Source organism: Tamandua tetradactyla, chromosome 2, assembly GCF_023851605.1.
Source record: "Tamandua tetradactyla isolate mTamTet1 chromosome 2, mTamTet1.pri, whole genome shotgun sequence".
NCBI lineage: Eukaryota > Metazoa > Chordata > Mammalia > Pilosa > Myrmecophagidae > Tamandua > Tamandua tetradactyla.
In genome coordinates, this window is record NC_135328.1 from 165035703 (window position 1) to 165050765 (window position 15063).

Here is a 15063-nt window from a genome sequence, read left to right on the forward strand (position 1 = left end):
CAGAGGTGGAGAACCTCTTCAAAGATGAGGTCAATGAATTGAGGGAGGACATGGGGAGGACATGGCTGAACAAGGAGAAGAGATGGAGAAACTGAGAAAACAAATCACAGAGCTTGTGGAAGTGAAGGATGGGGTAGAAAAGATGGAAAAAACAATGGATACCTACAATGATAGATTTAAAGAGACAGAAGATAGAATTAGTGATTTGGAGGATGAAACATCTGAATTCCAAAAAGAAACAGAAACTATCGGGAAAAGAATGGAAAAATTTGAACAGGGCATCAGGGAACTCAAGGATAATATGAACCGCACAAATATACATGTTGTGGGTGTCCCAAAAGGAGAAGAGAAAGGAAAAGGAGGAGAAAAACTAATGGAAGAAATTATCACTGAAAATTTCCCAACTCTTATGAAAGACCTAAAATTACAGATCCAAGAAGTGCAGCACACCCCAAAGGGATTAGACCCAAATAGGCGTTCTCCAAGACACTTACTAATTAGAATGTCAGAGGTCAAAGAGAAAGAGAGGATCTTGAAAGCAGCAAGAGAAAAACAATCTATCACATACAAGGGAAACCCAATAAGACTATGTGTAGATTTCTCAGCAGAAACCATGGAAGCTAGAAGACAGTGGGATGATATATTTAAATTACTAAAAGAGAAAAACTGCTAACCAAGACTCCTATATCCAGCAAAATTGTCCTTCAAAAATGAAGGAGAAATTAAAACATTCTCAGACAAAAGGTCACTGAGAGAATTTGTGACCAAGAGACCAGCTCTGCAAGAAATACTAAAGGGAGCACTAGAGTCAGAATATGAAAAGACAGAAGAGAGAGGTATGGAAAAGAGTGTAGAAAGAAAGAAAGTCAGATATGATATATATAATACAAAAGGCAAAATGGTAGAGGAAAATATTATCCAAAGAGTAGTAACAGTAAATGTTAATGGACTGAATTCCCCAATCAAAAGACATAGATTAGCAGAATGGATTAAAAAACAGGATCCTTCTATATGCTGTCTACAGGAAACACATCTTAGACCCAAAGATAAACATAGGTTGAAAGTGAAAGGTTGGGAAAAGATATTTCATGCAAATAACAACCAGAAAAGAGCAGGAGTGGCTATACTAATATCCAACAAATTAGACTTCAAATGTAAAACAGTTAAAAGAGACAAAGAAGGACACTATCTACTAATAAAAGGAACAATTAAACAAGAAGACATAACAATCATAAATATTTACGCATTGAACCAGAATGCCCCAAAATACGTGAGGAATACACTGCAAACACTGAAAAGGGAAATAGACACATATACCATAATAGTTGGAGACTTCAATTCACCACTCTCATCAATGAACAGAACATCTAGACAGAGGATCAGTAAAGAAATAGAGAATCTGAATATTACTATAAATGAGCTAGACTTAACAGACATTTAGGACATTACATCCCACAACAGCAGGATACACCTTTTTCTCAAGTGCTCATGGATCATTCTCAAAGACAGACCATATGCTGGGTCACAAAGCAAGTCTTAACAAATTTAAAAAGATTGAAATCATACACAACACTTTCTCGGATCATAAAGTAATGAAGTTGGAAATCAGTAATAGGCGGAGTGCCAGGAAATTCACAAATACGTGGAGGCTCAACAACACACTCTTAAACAACAAGTGGGTCAAAGAAGTAATTGCAAGAGAAATTAGTAAATACCTCGAGGCGAATGAAAATGAAAACACAACATATCAAAACTTATGGGATGCAGCAAAGGCAGTGCTAAGAGGGAAATTTATTGCCCTAAATGCCTATATCAGAAAAGAAGAAAAGGCAAAAATGCAGGAATTAACTGTCCACTTGGAAGAACTGGAGAAAGAACAGCAAACTAATCCCAAAGCAAGCAAAAGGAAAGAAATAACAAAGATTAGAGCAGAAATAAATGAAATTGAAAACATGAAAACAATAGAGAAAATCAATAAGATTGATGGGCCCTTAGCAAGATTGACAAAAAGAAGAAGAGAGAGGATGCAAATAAATAAGATCAGAAATGGAAGAGGAGACATGACTACTGACCTCACAGAAATAAAGGAGGTAATAACAGGATACTATGAACAACTTTACGCTAATAAACACAACAATTTAGATGAAATGGATGGGTTCCTGGAAAGACATGAACAACCAACTTTGACTCAAGAAGAGATAGATGACCTCAACAAACCAATCACAAGTAAAGAAATTGAATTAGTCATTCAAAAGCTTCCTAAAAAGAAAAGCCCAGGTCCAGACGGCTTCACATGTGAATTCTATCAAACATTCCAGAAAGAATTAGTACCAACTCTGCTCAAACTCTTCAAAAAAATCGAAGTGGAGGGAAAACTACCTAATTCATTCTATGAAGCCAACATCACCTTCATACCAAAACCAGGCAAAGATATTACAAAAAAAGAAAACTACAGACCAATCTCTCTAATGAATATAGATGCAAAAATCCTCAATAAAATTCTAGCAAATCGTATCCAACAACACATTAAAAGAATTATACATCATGACCAAGTAGGATTCATCCCAGGTATGCAAGGATGGTTCAACTTAAGAAAATCAATTAATGTAATACACCATATCAACAAATCAAAGCAGAAAAATCACATGATCATCTCAATTGATGCAGAGAAGGCATTTGACAAGATTCAACATCCTTTCCTGTTGAAAACACTTCAAAGGATAGGAATACAAGGGAACTTCCTTAAAATGATAGAGGGAATATATGAAAAACCCACAGCTAATATCATCCTCAATGGGGAAAAATTGAAAACTTTCCCCCTAAGATCAGGAACAAGACAAGGATGTCCACTATCACCACTATTATTTAACATTGATTTGGAGGTTCTAGCCAGAGCAATTAGACAAGAAAAAGAAATACAAGGCATCAAAATTGGAAAGGAAGAAGTAAAACTATCACTGTTTGCAGACGATATGATACTATACATCAAAAACCCGGAAAAATCCACAACAAAACTACTAGAGCTAATAAATGAGTACAGCAAAGTAGCAGGTTACAAGATCAACGTTCAAAAATCTGTAGCATTTCTATACACTAGTAATGAACAAGCTGAGGGGGAAATCAAGAAACGAATCCCATTTACAATTGCAACTAAAAGAATAAAATAACTAGGAATAAATTTAACTAAAGAGACAAAAAAACCTATATAAAGAAAACTACAAAAAACTGTTAAAAGAAATCACAGAAGACCTAAATAGATGGAAGGGCATACCGTGTTCATGGATTGGAAGACTAAATATAGTTAAGATGTCAATCCTACCTAAATTGATTTACAGATTCAATGCAATACCAATCAAAATCCCAACAACTTATTTTGCAGAAATAGAAAAACCAATAAGCAAATTTGTCTGGAAGGGCAGGGTGCCCCGAATTGCTAAAAACATCTTGAGGAAAAAAACGAAGCTGGAGGTCTTGCACTGCCTGACTTTAAGGCATATTATGAAGCCACAGTGGTCAAAACAGCATGGTATTGGCATAAAGATAGATATATCGACCAATGGAATCGAATAGAGTGCTCAGATATAGACCCTCTCATCTATGGACATTTGATCTTTGATAAGGCAGTCAAGCCAACTCACCTGGGACAGAACAGTCTCTTCAATAAATGGTGCCTAGAGAACTGGATATCCATATGCAAAAGAATGAAAGAAGACCCATATCTCACACCCTATACAAAAGTTAACTCAAAATGGATCAAAGATCTAAACATTAGGTCTAAGACCATAAAACAGTTAGAGGAAAATGTAGGGAGATATCTTATGAAACTTTCAATTGCAGGCGGTTTTATGGACCTTAAACCTAAAGCAAGAGCACTGAAGAAGGAAATAAATAAATGGGAGCTCCTCAAAATTAAACACTTTTGTGCATCAAAGATAACAGAGGTAACAGAGTCCAGCAGGAGTTAGAAACAGGGTAAGATAATGGGTAATTGGAGCTGAAGGGATACAGACTGTGCAATAGGACTAGATACAAAAACTCAAAAATGGACAGCACAATAATACCTAATTGTAAAGTAATCATGTCAAAACACCGAATGAAGCTGCATCTGAGCTATAGGTTTTTTTTTTTACTGTTATTATTACTTTTATTTCTTTTCTCTATATTAACATTCTATATCTTTTTCTGTTGTGTTGCTAGTTCTTCTAAACCGATGCAAATGTACTAAGAAACGATGATCATGCATCTATGTGATAATGTTAAGAATTACTGATTGCATATGTAGAATGGTATGATTTCTAAATGTTGGGTTTAATTTCTTTTTTTCCATTAATTAATAAAAAAATGCAAAGCATAAAAACAGCCAATGTTACAAATTAATTACTGTTTTGTAACTTTCAGTAACTAGCCCTGCAGATCTAGAAGTGTGAACATTTCACATAATATCTCACGCATATTAGGCAGAGCGAGGGAAAATTACCTGGGTTTTATTCTCCTTCCATCTGGTGAGAGAAGAGTAGTATATAGAGAGTAATACATGTACAATCCTGGCTGTTGGGTGAGTTGATGATGATGATGCAATCACCACGAACAAATCCCAAGACGTGGTTTTAGGTACTGTCACATAAATTGTCTCATTCAATCCTCCTAACAGTTCTATAGGACTGGTGTTATTATTATTATTATTATTATTTCCTGGGCAGGCATCAGGAATCGAACCCAGGTCTCTGGCATGATAGGCGAGAACTCTGCCTGCTGAGCCACTGTGGCCTGCTCTGGCATTATTATTTATATTTTGAAAATACTATAGACCTTTAGAAGGTCTTTTAGACCTTTTTTAGAAGACCTTTTTTTCATTTTCAGTGTTAAATAAGCCTCAGCTTTCAGGAACAGCTTGGATACCAACTCTTCTCTGATGCCGTTTCCCCTATTTTCAGCCATATTTATGAACTCCGTCCTTTTCTTCTTCCACAGTACTTTGTTTATTCCTCAAGCATGGCACTTAAACACTTATATTGAAAATAACCCTGTTTTGCATGTTCGACTGTGAGAGCCTCAAAGCTGATTCCCAACCACAATAATTAGCACTTCCATTTTTCTAGTTGCTCAAATGGGAAACCAAAGATTTTCTTGCCACCTTTTTCTACTTTTTCACTGCACATCCAATGAATCACCCAGTCCTTTCCATTTTATCCTGAAATGACACTCGGACCCTTCAACTTTTCTTATCTCCATTGCCATAACGTTAGTTGATGTCAACCACATGTCTCTGTGGACTATGACAATAGCTTTTTGACTGGCTTTACTTCCTCCCCCTCATGGCTTATGTTGTTCCCCTCCTCAAAATGCTTTAATAAGTTCCCACTGCAGCTATAATAAAGTCCAAGGACCTTAGCATCACCTTCAGGACCCTGCATGATCTGGCTTCTGTCCACCTCTCTAGCTCCATTAAAAAAAATTTTTTTTATTGTATAATATAATATATATACAAAGCAAAGAAAGAGAAAAGCAACAGTTTTCAAAGCACTCTTCAACAAATAGTTACAGGACAGATCCCATAGTTTGTCATGGGCAACCATACCATCATCTCAGGTTTTTTCTTCTAGTTCCTCCAGAATATAGGAGACTAGAAGGAATAAATTTCTTTTTTTTTTTATCATCACAATCACTTTTTTTTCTTTTTATGTAAAATAACATATACACAAAAAAAGCAATACATTTCGAAGTACAGCACAACTGTAGAATAGATTTCAGAGTTTGGTATGGGTTACAATTTCATAATATGTTTTTACTTCTAGCTGTTCTAAGATATTGGAGACTAAAAGAAATATCGATTTAATGATCCATATTCATTTGTTAAACCCTGCCTTTTCTGAATAACTCCACCATCACCTTTGATCTTTATGTCCCACTCTTTAGTGGTATTTGGGCTATGACCATTCTAAGTTTTTCATGTTGGAAGATGCTGTCAGTAGTATGGGGTAAGGAGATGGAACTAATTGATGTTCTGGAGAGGCTGGCCCCTCTGCATTTCAGGACTTACCTGGCCCAGGGATCCATCTGTAGGTTGTAGGTTTCTGGAAAGTTATGTAGTTTATGGGACCTTTGTAGATTCTTATATATTGCCCTAGGTGTTCTTTAGGATTGGCTGGAATGGTTTTGGATGAGGTTTGGCAATGTCTAACTAAAGTTTGCGTAAGAGTGACCTCCAGAGTAGCCTTTCGACTCTTTTTGAACTCTTTCTGCTACAGATACCTTATTGTTACACTTCTTTCCATCTACCCCAGAATGAAGACTGGTCTCTTTGGAGAAAGCTGTGCAGTAAACCATTTTAGCACCATTTAATGCACGCAGAAATTGGGGGTAAGCAAGAAGTGAAGTGATTTCACTGAACTAGAATGGGGTACCAGGGCCAGCTGTTCAAGGATGATGGATATACAGTCAGGAAAGTTGGTGAGGAATTCAAATCACATGCCTGGCCCAGACCGGCAAGAAGTCTTAATACAGGTAACCATACTTTCATGGTTCCATGTGCCTGAATTTTCTGAGAGGCGAGCCTGAGTGCAGCCAACTTGATGCCAAAAAGAAATTCTCAGAATATTTTCCCAAATAATATTTTTATTTGAAAGAAACAGACAAAGGAAAACAACACACCGAGTTTTCTTCCTATGCATTTCCCTGCCTGTGATATTTGTTTTTTCTTTTTTCTTTCTGAACACCCCTGATATTGTAGTTTTTAACTGGAAGAGGTTTTAAAATAATTTCCCTTTACTCACTTATCTTCCAGACCTGAGGTCAAGTGAATTTTCACATCTCCCAGCCAGTTTTAATGTAGCAAAAACAATCAGAGGTGGTGCTGTGCCTTTTAGGTGCTGGAGGATAGGGGAGAGTTGGGGCAGGTGGGCTGGACTAATAAAATGCAGCTGGAAAACAGGAAACTGGAGAGCAAGTTCCCAGAGTTGCCCTTTGCTGGAGCCCTGCCATGTTCTCCCATGAAACTTAGCCAGGCCTCTGGTTTTTCTACCTGCATTCTCCTGGGCTTGAGACTCTGCTCCCTTCTTGGAACTTCCTCGCTTCTTGTTGCAGTCTTCCTTTGCCCACACCAAACACTGCCTCCCACACATAGGACATGGCTGTCATCTGCTGTCCCTCCTGCTTCTTGCCGGGGATGCCGCTGTACCATTGCTGAGCTCACTGGAGGACTCATGGCAAAAACAGTGTCACATATGGCAAGGCATGTGCCCTCTGTCCCCCCATTTTTGTGTGTTGACTCTTGTAGGTGACCCAGGAGAGAGCTTTCTTGGAAAACAAAAGACCATTGGTCCTAAAGAGTCTGGAATAATTTATTCCAACTTGAAATAAAATATTTTTCAAATATACTTTAGAGTGTGCCATCTATTTCTTGCCTGGACCCTGATGAATGCAATACTGAAATTAGGAAAAAAAGAAGGAAGGGACGGAGGGAGGAAAGGAAGGAAGGAGGGAGCAAAAGAGAGAGGGAGGGAGGGAAGGGGAATGAATGAGAAAGAAAGAGGGAGAAGGAAAGCAAATCGAAGAAGGAAAAGAAAAGAAAGGAAGAGAAATCCGAGATTTCTACCACCAAAATAGTATAATTATTATAATTTTAGTATATTTATTTTCAGTTTTTATTCTACACAACTTTTGTGCAGTTGTGACTATGGTATACATGTATTTATGTTTCCTACCATTTTCACTTTATTAAATCATCCAATCATTTTGTAACATTGCTTGGTCTTCCTAACCATTAATTTTAATGACTGAATAATATGCTGTTGAGTGCTCTTAATTTTTTAAAATTACAGTACAGTTTTTCCTTATTCTGCTTGTGTTTATGATGGAGTCACTAAAGTATGATTTTTTGAGTCAAAGGAAATCAACATTTTTGACTCAGTCTTATTCCCAAATTTCAAATCATGGCTCTCTCTCTCTCCTTATTTTTTTTTTCTAGTTAATATAGGCCTTTATTTTAAGTGAGGGAGATTTAAAACATTTATAGTTATTTTTATGATTGTTTTGTTCTATATGATTTCTGGTATCTATTTATTTTTTCTTGCTATTTTCTCTGTCTTTTATTTCTAGATTCTGTGATTTGCTTGCTTTTATGATTTGTATGGTAAACATTCTTATTTTTTACTCTACTAGTGTATTTCTTAAAGTTGTTTATAGTCCAAAGACGTATTTAACTAATAATCAATGGTAAAAGCAAACATACAACTTCTGATTCTCTTTAAAGAAGAGTCTTGTTTTGATCTAGAATCATTAAGGCTTATGATTTAAATAGCTATTCCTTTTAAGGGTTTTTATGCCTTTAACTTTAAAAAAAAGTTACCAGTTATTTAATTTATCAGATACTACTTTTTTCTTATCAGTAACAAGTACTCTTCTTTGCCACCTTCCCCTTTTCTAAACTAATTTTTATATTTATTGCCAGTTTCTATATTCAGAAATTATTTGTATCTAATTTCTGTATTTGCTCCCAGCCTTATTCTGAGTCCTTATTTTAGTTAAAGCCCTTGAAATTATGTGATATGTCTTTGAGCAACTGTTTTGGTTTATTAAAGCTGCCAGAATGCAATATACCAGAAATGGATGGGCTTTTGCAAAGGGGATTTATTAGGTTACAAATTTACAGTTCTAAGGCTCTGAAAATGAACAAATTAAGGCACCAACAAGAGGATCCCTTCACTCAAGAAAGACTGATTGCTTCTCGGTTTCTCTGTCACATGGGAAGCCCATAGTAATGTCTACTGTCCTTCTCTTCAGGCTCCTGGGTTCTAACAGCTCTCTCATCTACTCCTGAACTTCCAGACATTTGTGTCCTGGTTTCACCTTTCTGTTCTCTGTGTCGGCTCTTTTATGGACCCCAGTAAACTAATTAAGACCCACCTTGAATGGGTGGGTCACATTTCCATGGAAATAATCCAATCAAAAGTTTCTGCCCATAACAAGTCTGCACCCACAAGACTGGATTAAAAGAGCATGAGTTTTCTGGGGTACATAACAGTTTCAAACCAGCACAGCAACACTTGCAGTAAGGTTCTTGTGTGATATCTCCTCTGAGTATTTAAAAGACTGAGTGTGTATTTCTGTTGATCCCAAACCCACATGCCTTCTTGGTTATTCTTTAAGCATTCTTTCTCAAAACTGTTGATCTTGTTCTGCTTTTTTCTCCTTTCAACATTTATTTGAATAAACTATGTATAGTTTGTGGTCTTCTTCCCTCTATTCATACTTAAACAAAAAAGATGACATAGTAGAGACATATCAGGAGTACAAAAGAAGAGAGTGATGAGTACCTCAAAAGTTGCAAATAAAAAAAGATCATTTCTACCTAGGGGAATCAGGAAGATGCCATATAGACAAATGATATTTGAACTGACTGTGAAAAATCCATAGTGTTTGTGGGAGCCTGAAAGTAGCAGATATTTCTCAGGGCATCTGTATATATATCAAGGAAGTAAGTATAGGAAATTGTGGCAAGTAAGTGTAGAGAAAAGTGATTAATTCAAGTTTGGCTGGACTTTAATACACTAGTTTTCTGAAGCAGTGCTGATTTGGTTGACTAAGAATCATTTGGGGAGCTTCCTAAAAATACGGCTTTTGCATCACACCCTCAGATTCTGTCTCAGTAAAATCAGTTTGGGACCCAGGAATCTATATTTGTATAACATTTCCTAAATGAGCTTGTTGTAAGTAAATACATGCTACATACATTTATGACAAACAATCGAATGGTAGGAATGATTGTGGCCTCCATGAGATGCAGAAGCTTATTAATGCCACTGGAGCCTGACACAAAAGAAAAAGCAGCAATACCGATAACATCTTTACTTAAAATTTTGATATTTTGTACTATGTAGACTGTTTTGCATTAATTTTGATTTTTTTTTGCACAGTCAGGCTCCAGGAATTTTGATTTTTTTAATGTATTACATTCAAATAGTTTTTATCTTGACTAATGAGTTGTTTGGCACCCCCTTAAAATTAGCACCAAGGCAAGTGCCTCACTTGCCTCACCCTAATTCAAGCTCTGAGGCTGATGCTGAATTCATTTTTGCACCTGCAGTCTTTAACATGGGTTCAGCACCTGGAAGGTGTATGGCACATCCCAACTATTGACCTGTTGTAATGATTTATTGTGTTATGTCTTACGTAAGGAGAATTTGGGAAAAGCAGCTAACTAGCTGATTGGCATTAATCACTTCCCTGTCCATAGAAGTGGATTTTCCCATGCCCTCCGCTGCCTGCTGTCTGGGTAAATGAAGCATTTCTGAGGTGAAGGCTTTTGTAAATGTGCCTTAGAGCACTCTGCCTGATTATCCGTTTCATTATGATCGCCCTCCATTACACAAATGCTGTCTAAATATTATGATGAGGAATAATAAAAAAAAAAAAACAGAAATACTGAGAGATGAAAAAGGAAAACCAACAATCTATTCTTCTTTCTCTAGGATTAAGCACTGAGCAAAAGTACAAAACAATTACGGTTTCGCCTAATTGACTGCAGCTGTGCAAATAAGACTAGCACTCAGCGAGGCTGGTGTTTTCCCCAGATCCCTCGAACATCTTGATATCTGGGTTTGTCTCATTTTTGCCCAAGGCAAGGTGTGTGCAAGAAGAATGAAACCAGGCTCCCTGGTTGCAGAGGGGAAGGGATTATGTCCTTTTGTAACAAACTGGAGCTTGAGCCCTTGGGATTTGATTCTTTTATAATTCCAAAATCACAAAGGGGCTCAGTTCTGAGGACTCCCTTGTCAAGAAGAAAAGGGCCATAACATGAGAATAGACTTAGCAAGGCACACAACTCTGTCTGCCTTTCTAGGCTTCCTCTTAATGTATAGGGAGAGGGAATTTTATGTTTGTTTGACAAGTACTATGTGTGTGTTTGTGAGACACATTCAATTTGTTCTGATCTTATTTTATCCTTGGAAGTATGTGTGAATATCCCCATTTTGTAGATGAGAAGATGGGGGCTTAGAATGGTTCAATGTAAGATGTTAAACAACTTCCTCAACTAAACATGGAGAATTTGGGATTTGGATTTCCACTGTTTTACTCTGATGACCTTGGTCTTTCCGTGACATAATGCTCTGGGGTTTGTAAGGTTCCACCTCCCACATTTTCCCCTCATTCCCAACTCCTACCTACTTTCTGAACTTCCAGTCTCCCCCTCTCCACTCTCCTGCTCCAATAGCCCCATTCTCTTATCCTTGATATTTGCCTATCTCTGCAGTGGCCTCCCTTGTCATCTGAGATTCTTTCTCAAAGCCAAGAAAGTTTAAGGCTTAAAGGGGTCAGCAGAAAAGACCTTCCATAGGCAGAAACAAATGAGCCTTGTTGGTTTTTGTAAAATCCCTAGCACTTAGTGTATTTTAGAAGGTGGAAATAAATGTGTTAAATAAATAAATACATAAACCATATAAAGAACTTGATTTTCTATTTTATTTAATCAATTATTGCAGTGATTAAATTTTAGTGTTTTCTCTGATCCCAGCATGGTATATTTAAGAGAACTTGAAGATTTCTCAGTTGCATTTTCATAACAGAATCTGGGGTCCTGAACTGCTACAATGTTTATTAAAAGCACAAAATATGAGAAATGTAGATAAGGTAAAAAAGAAAATTTTTACAAAAGATTGGTGCAGAAGCCAGGAAGGCTAAAGTGCAGAATATGTTATATACACACACCAGGTCCTCAGCATCTGTGTGAGGTCAGGCATGAAGCAACAGAGGTCAAAGCCCTGAACTTGAAATTAGAAGCCCTTGAAATTAGAACCCGGAATTTATACCTTAAACACTGGTCAGCTGTTTGACCTTGGGCAGGTTTCTTGCCCTTTTTCAGCCTGTGCATTATCTCATTTTAAATGAGATGATTGAGACCCCTGACTGATATCTCAGGTCCCTTCAAGCTCTGACGTCCTTGATTATCCGATAGTGCGTGCTTACACTTAAGAATAGTTTGTACCTCTGGAGGGGACATATGTTGGTTTTGAAGGGTAATAATTTAAAACAACCTCCTGCGGAACAACTCCCTGCATGCACCTCACAGAGCTGGGTTTGTTGTGGTGGTTGCTGCTGCCCTTTCTTCATCCAAGAGGCTCCTTGGACAGTACCTTTCATCATTGGTTCCAGGGGCATGTTTGTGTGGAAACGTGACTTGCAGCCATTGAACTGAACCCAAAGGAATATTTCAGGTTTACACTTGGCAAAGCCCTTCTTTCCCTGCTCTCTAATGAAGGATTGGAAGGCCAAGAGAGGCCATGCATGGTTCTTCTTGGCTGTTGCCTCCCTCTTTAAACAATGGCTGGATGCTTTTTATACAAAAAGAAGGAAACATATGGATTGAATTTCCCCCCAAATGCACTGTGGCCTAGGAGTGTATTGGGGAGGGTGAGTGTGTGGGGGCTAGAGAGAAGGCTTTGGCACAGCACACCGGGGATCACAGTGAAACCTGGGTCCCAGGAGAAGTGGTGGGATGGGGGTGGGGGGTGGGGTCAATAAATAGCTGTGGCCAGGTGCACCAGAGCTGAACTGGCTGCAGTGGGACAGGCCTTTGCAGAGGACATATGGAAGTGGAGGAGTGAGTAGAGTGATGTTGTAATGGGAAACAGCAGTCATTGAGTCAAGCAGAGGCATCCAGAATTTCTGGAGAGTTCTTAAGAGTCTTTGAGGGATCCTTCCTGAGGAAGGCAGGTCTGGCTCTGTCCTCAGCCTTGTGCAAGGGGATTGAAAGTTTGGAGTGTAATTAAGTTTAATCAGAATACATTCAAAATGTGTAAGAATCCCATTTCTCCTGCCAAATTATTCAGGACTCATCAAGTAGAATTATGGGATCTCTCTCATTGGCACTGCAGGTACATTTGCAGATGATCTTTGGGGGGGCAAGAAAGGGAAGGTTTTGGATTTTTGAAAGTAACCATGGAAGAGTCCTTAAAAGGCTTCCCTGTGCTTTTGTACATGCTGTGTCTTCCATTTACAAAAGCCTCTCATTCTTCTCTTTACAGCCCTGACCTCCTCTTCCCTGATGAACTTCTTGCAATGATTTCCAAACTTGCAAGACCATGATTCTGTGGGACTGACAGGCCAGAAGACACCTGTGTATGAGGTCTTGGAATAATCTGTGCCTTATACATTCATCCCTTATTCCAGTGCACACACCTATGAGCATAGCAGTGTTGCCTCTTGATTCTGATTCCACCGAAGGTACGAAACTTCGGAGCCTGTTTCTGTCCTACTGGTTCCAACAGGTCCAAGATGAAATCTTGAAACTGAATAGTTGACTGTTGGCCTGACTCCATCCTCTTATTCTTCAGCTCTCTCCTCTGGGGAAATCTAAGATGTCTTGTGCTTGAATTCCATCAGCTGATTTGGAATGAGTCTTCTTTGTTTACTTGTGAGGCCAGTAACAGTAAACATCCTGAGGTCTGAATATCATGCCTTGCCTCATTCCTTTGGGTCAGATTCTTTTTGGTTAATGGCCTTAGACTAGATGACACTGAATCCCTTGGACGTGGGTTTGAATTGCCAGCTCAGTAAGGGGAAGAGCTGGCTCTATTAGCCACAGTTCTCTTCCCAAGTTCCTAATTCATTTTGGACTGATTTTCTCCCTCCCAATGTTGGGAGTTCCCAACATACCATGTCACTAGTGAACTCATCCTTTAAAACTTACCCTTACAATACTTTTAACAAGACTGTACTTCCTCTTTCTTGAAGAATCAGTAGCTTCCTTTTACATGCTTCACTGGTTTCATGTTCTATTTTGCATTTATTATAGTGTATTACAATTACCTGTAGGCATATTTTGTTACTGTATGATTTTGTGATATATTCCTATTTTTAGTTCTTGTTATCTACCAGAGTGCACTGCAAAGCAAAAGTGCTCAATAAAAGTTTATTGAATGGATGGAACATTTAGTCCAACGCCATCTCCTTACAGATGAGAAAACACTTCAAGATATTGAATGACTTAACGAGACCTTTAGTGAAATCTTTTAGGGCAAAGACCACATCTGATTTATCTTTGTGTTTCTGATGCCCAGTATGGTGCTGGGTGTGTATTAGATAAACAATATATGTACTTTATTGAGTTGAAAAGGAAATTTTGAGGCTACAGATCTTAAATTAGCAGCGGGGTTAGGACTGTAGACAGATATCCTGACTTATAAAACCACAGCCTGTGGTTAAACTAACTCATAACCAAGGTGCTCATGGTATTGAAAAAAAAAATGACATGACAACATCTCTTAAATTTCAGCCTTGGCAGATAGTTTTTATCTATTTTTCCTTTTTACCGGATATCCCTCTTTATTGTCCTGTCCAAAGTGTGCAACATTTAAAATATGTGGTTGACTTAACACTGAGCAAACCATTTCCTTTCTTTTTGAGAAATATTCCAGAGTTTGAAAATCACCTCTAAGTGCCATCTCTACAGTGAGATGTGAAAAGTTAAAGGTTTTTCACATCCCCCAGATGATTTGAGAACATGTATTTTCTGAAAATACTGGATGTACCCAGATGATGAGAGATGTCTCAGGTGAGCAAGGTTCCAGTGAAGATAGTGCTGGCACTGCAAGGGATATCAAAAGAAGAATTAATTCTTTTGTTACATTATCTCCTGCACACCAGAGGGCTCTATGCAAACCCCGACTGCCTGATTTTCAACAGGGAGATCAAAGGTCAAGTTAAAAGATTGGCTATCTTTTTCTGTAAAGGCTTTGTTAGTTAGTAAATATTTAAGGCTTTGTGAGCCATATGATCTCTGTCACAAATACTGAACTCTGCCATTGTAGAGCAAAAGCAGACACAGACTATAAGTAAATGAATATGCATGAGTACATTCCAATAAAACTTTATTATGAGCACTAGACACTGACACTTGAATTTCACATGATTTCACATGATTTCCATGTGTCTCAAAATAGTATTCTTCTTCTGATTTTTAAAAAAATCATTTAAAAGTGTAAAAATTATTCTTAGCTCACAGGCTATATTTGTATGTATGTATGTATGTATGTATGCATGTATGCATGTATGTTGTATGGCGGA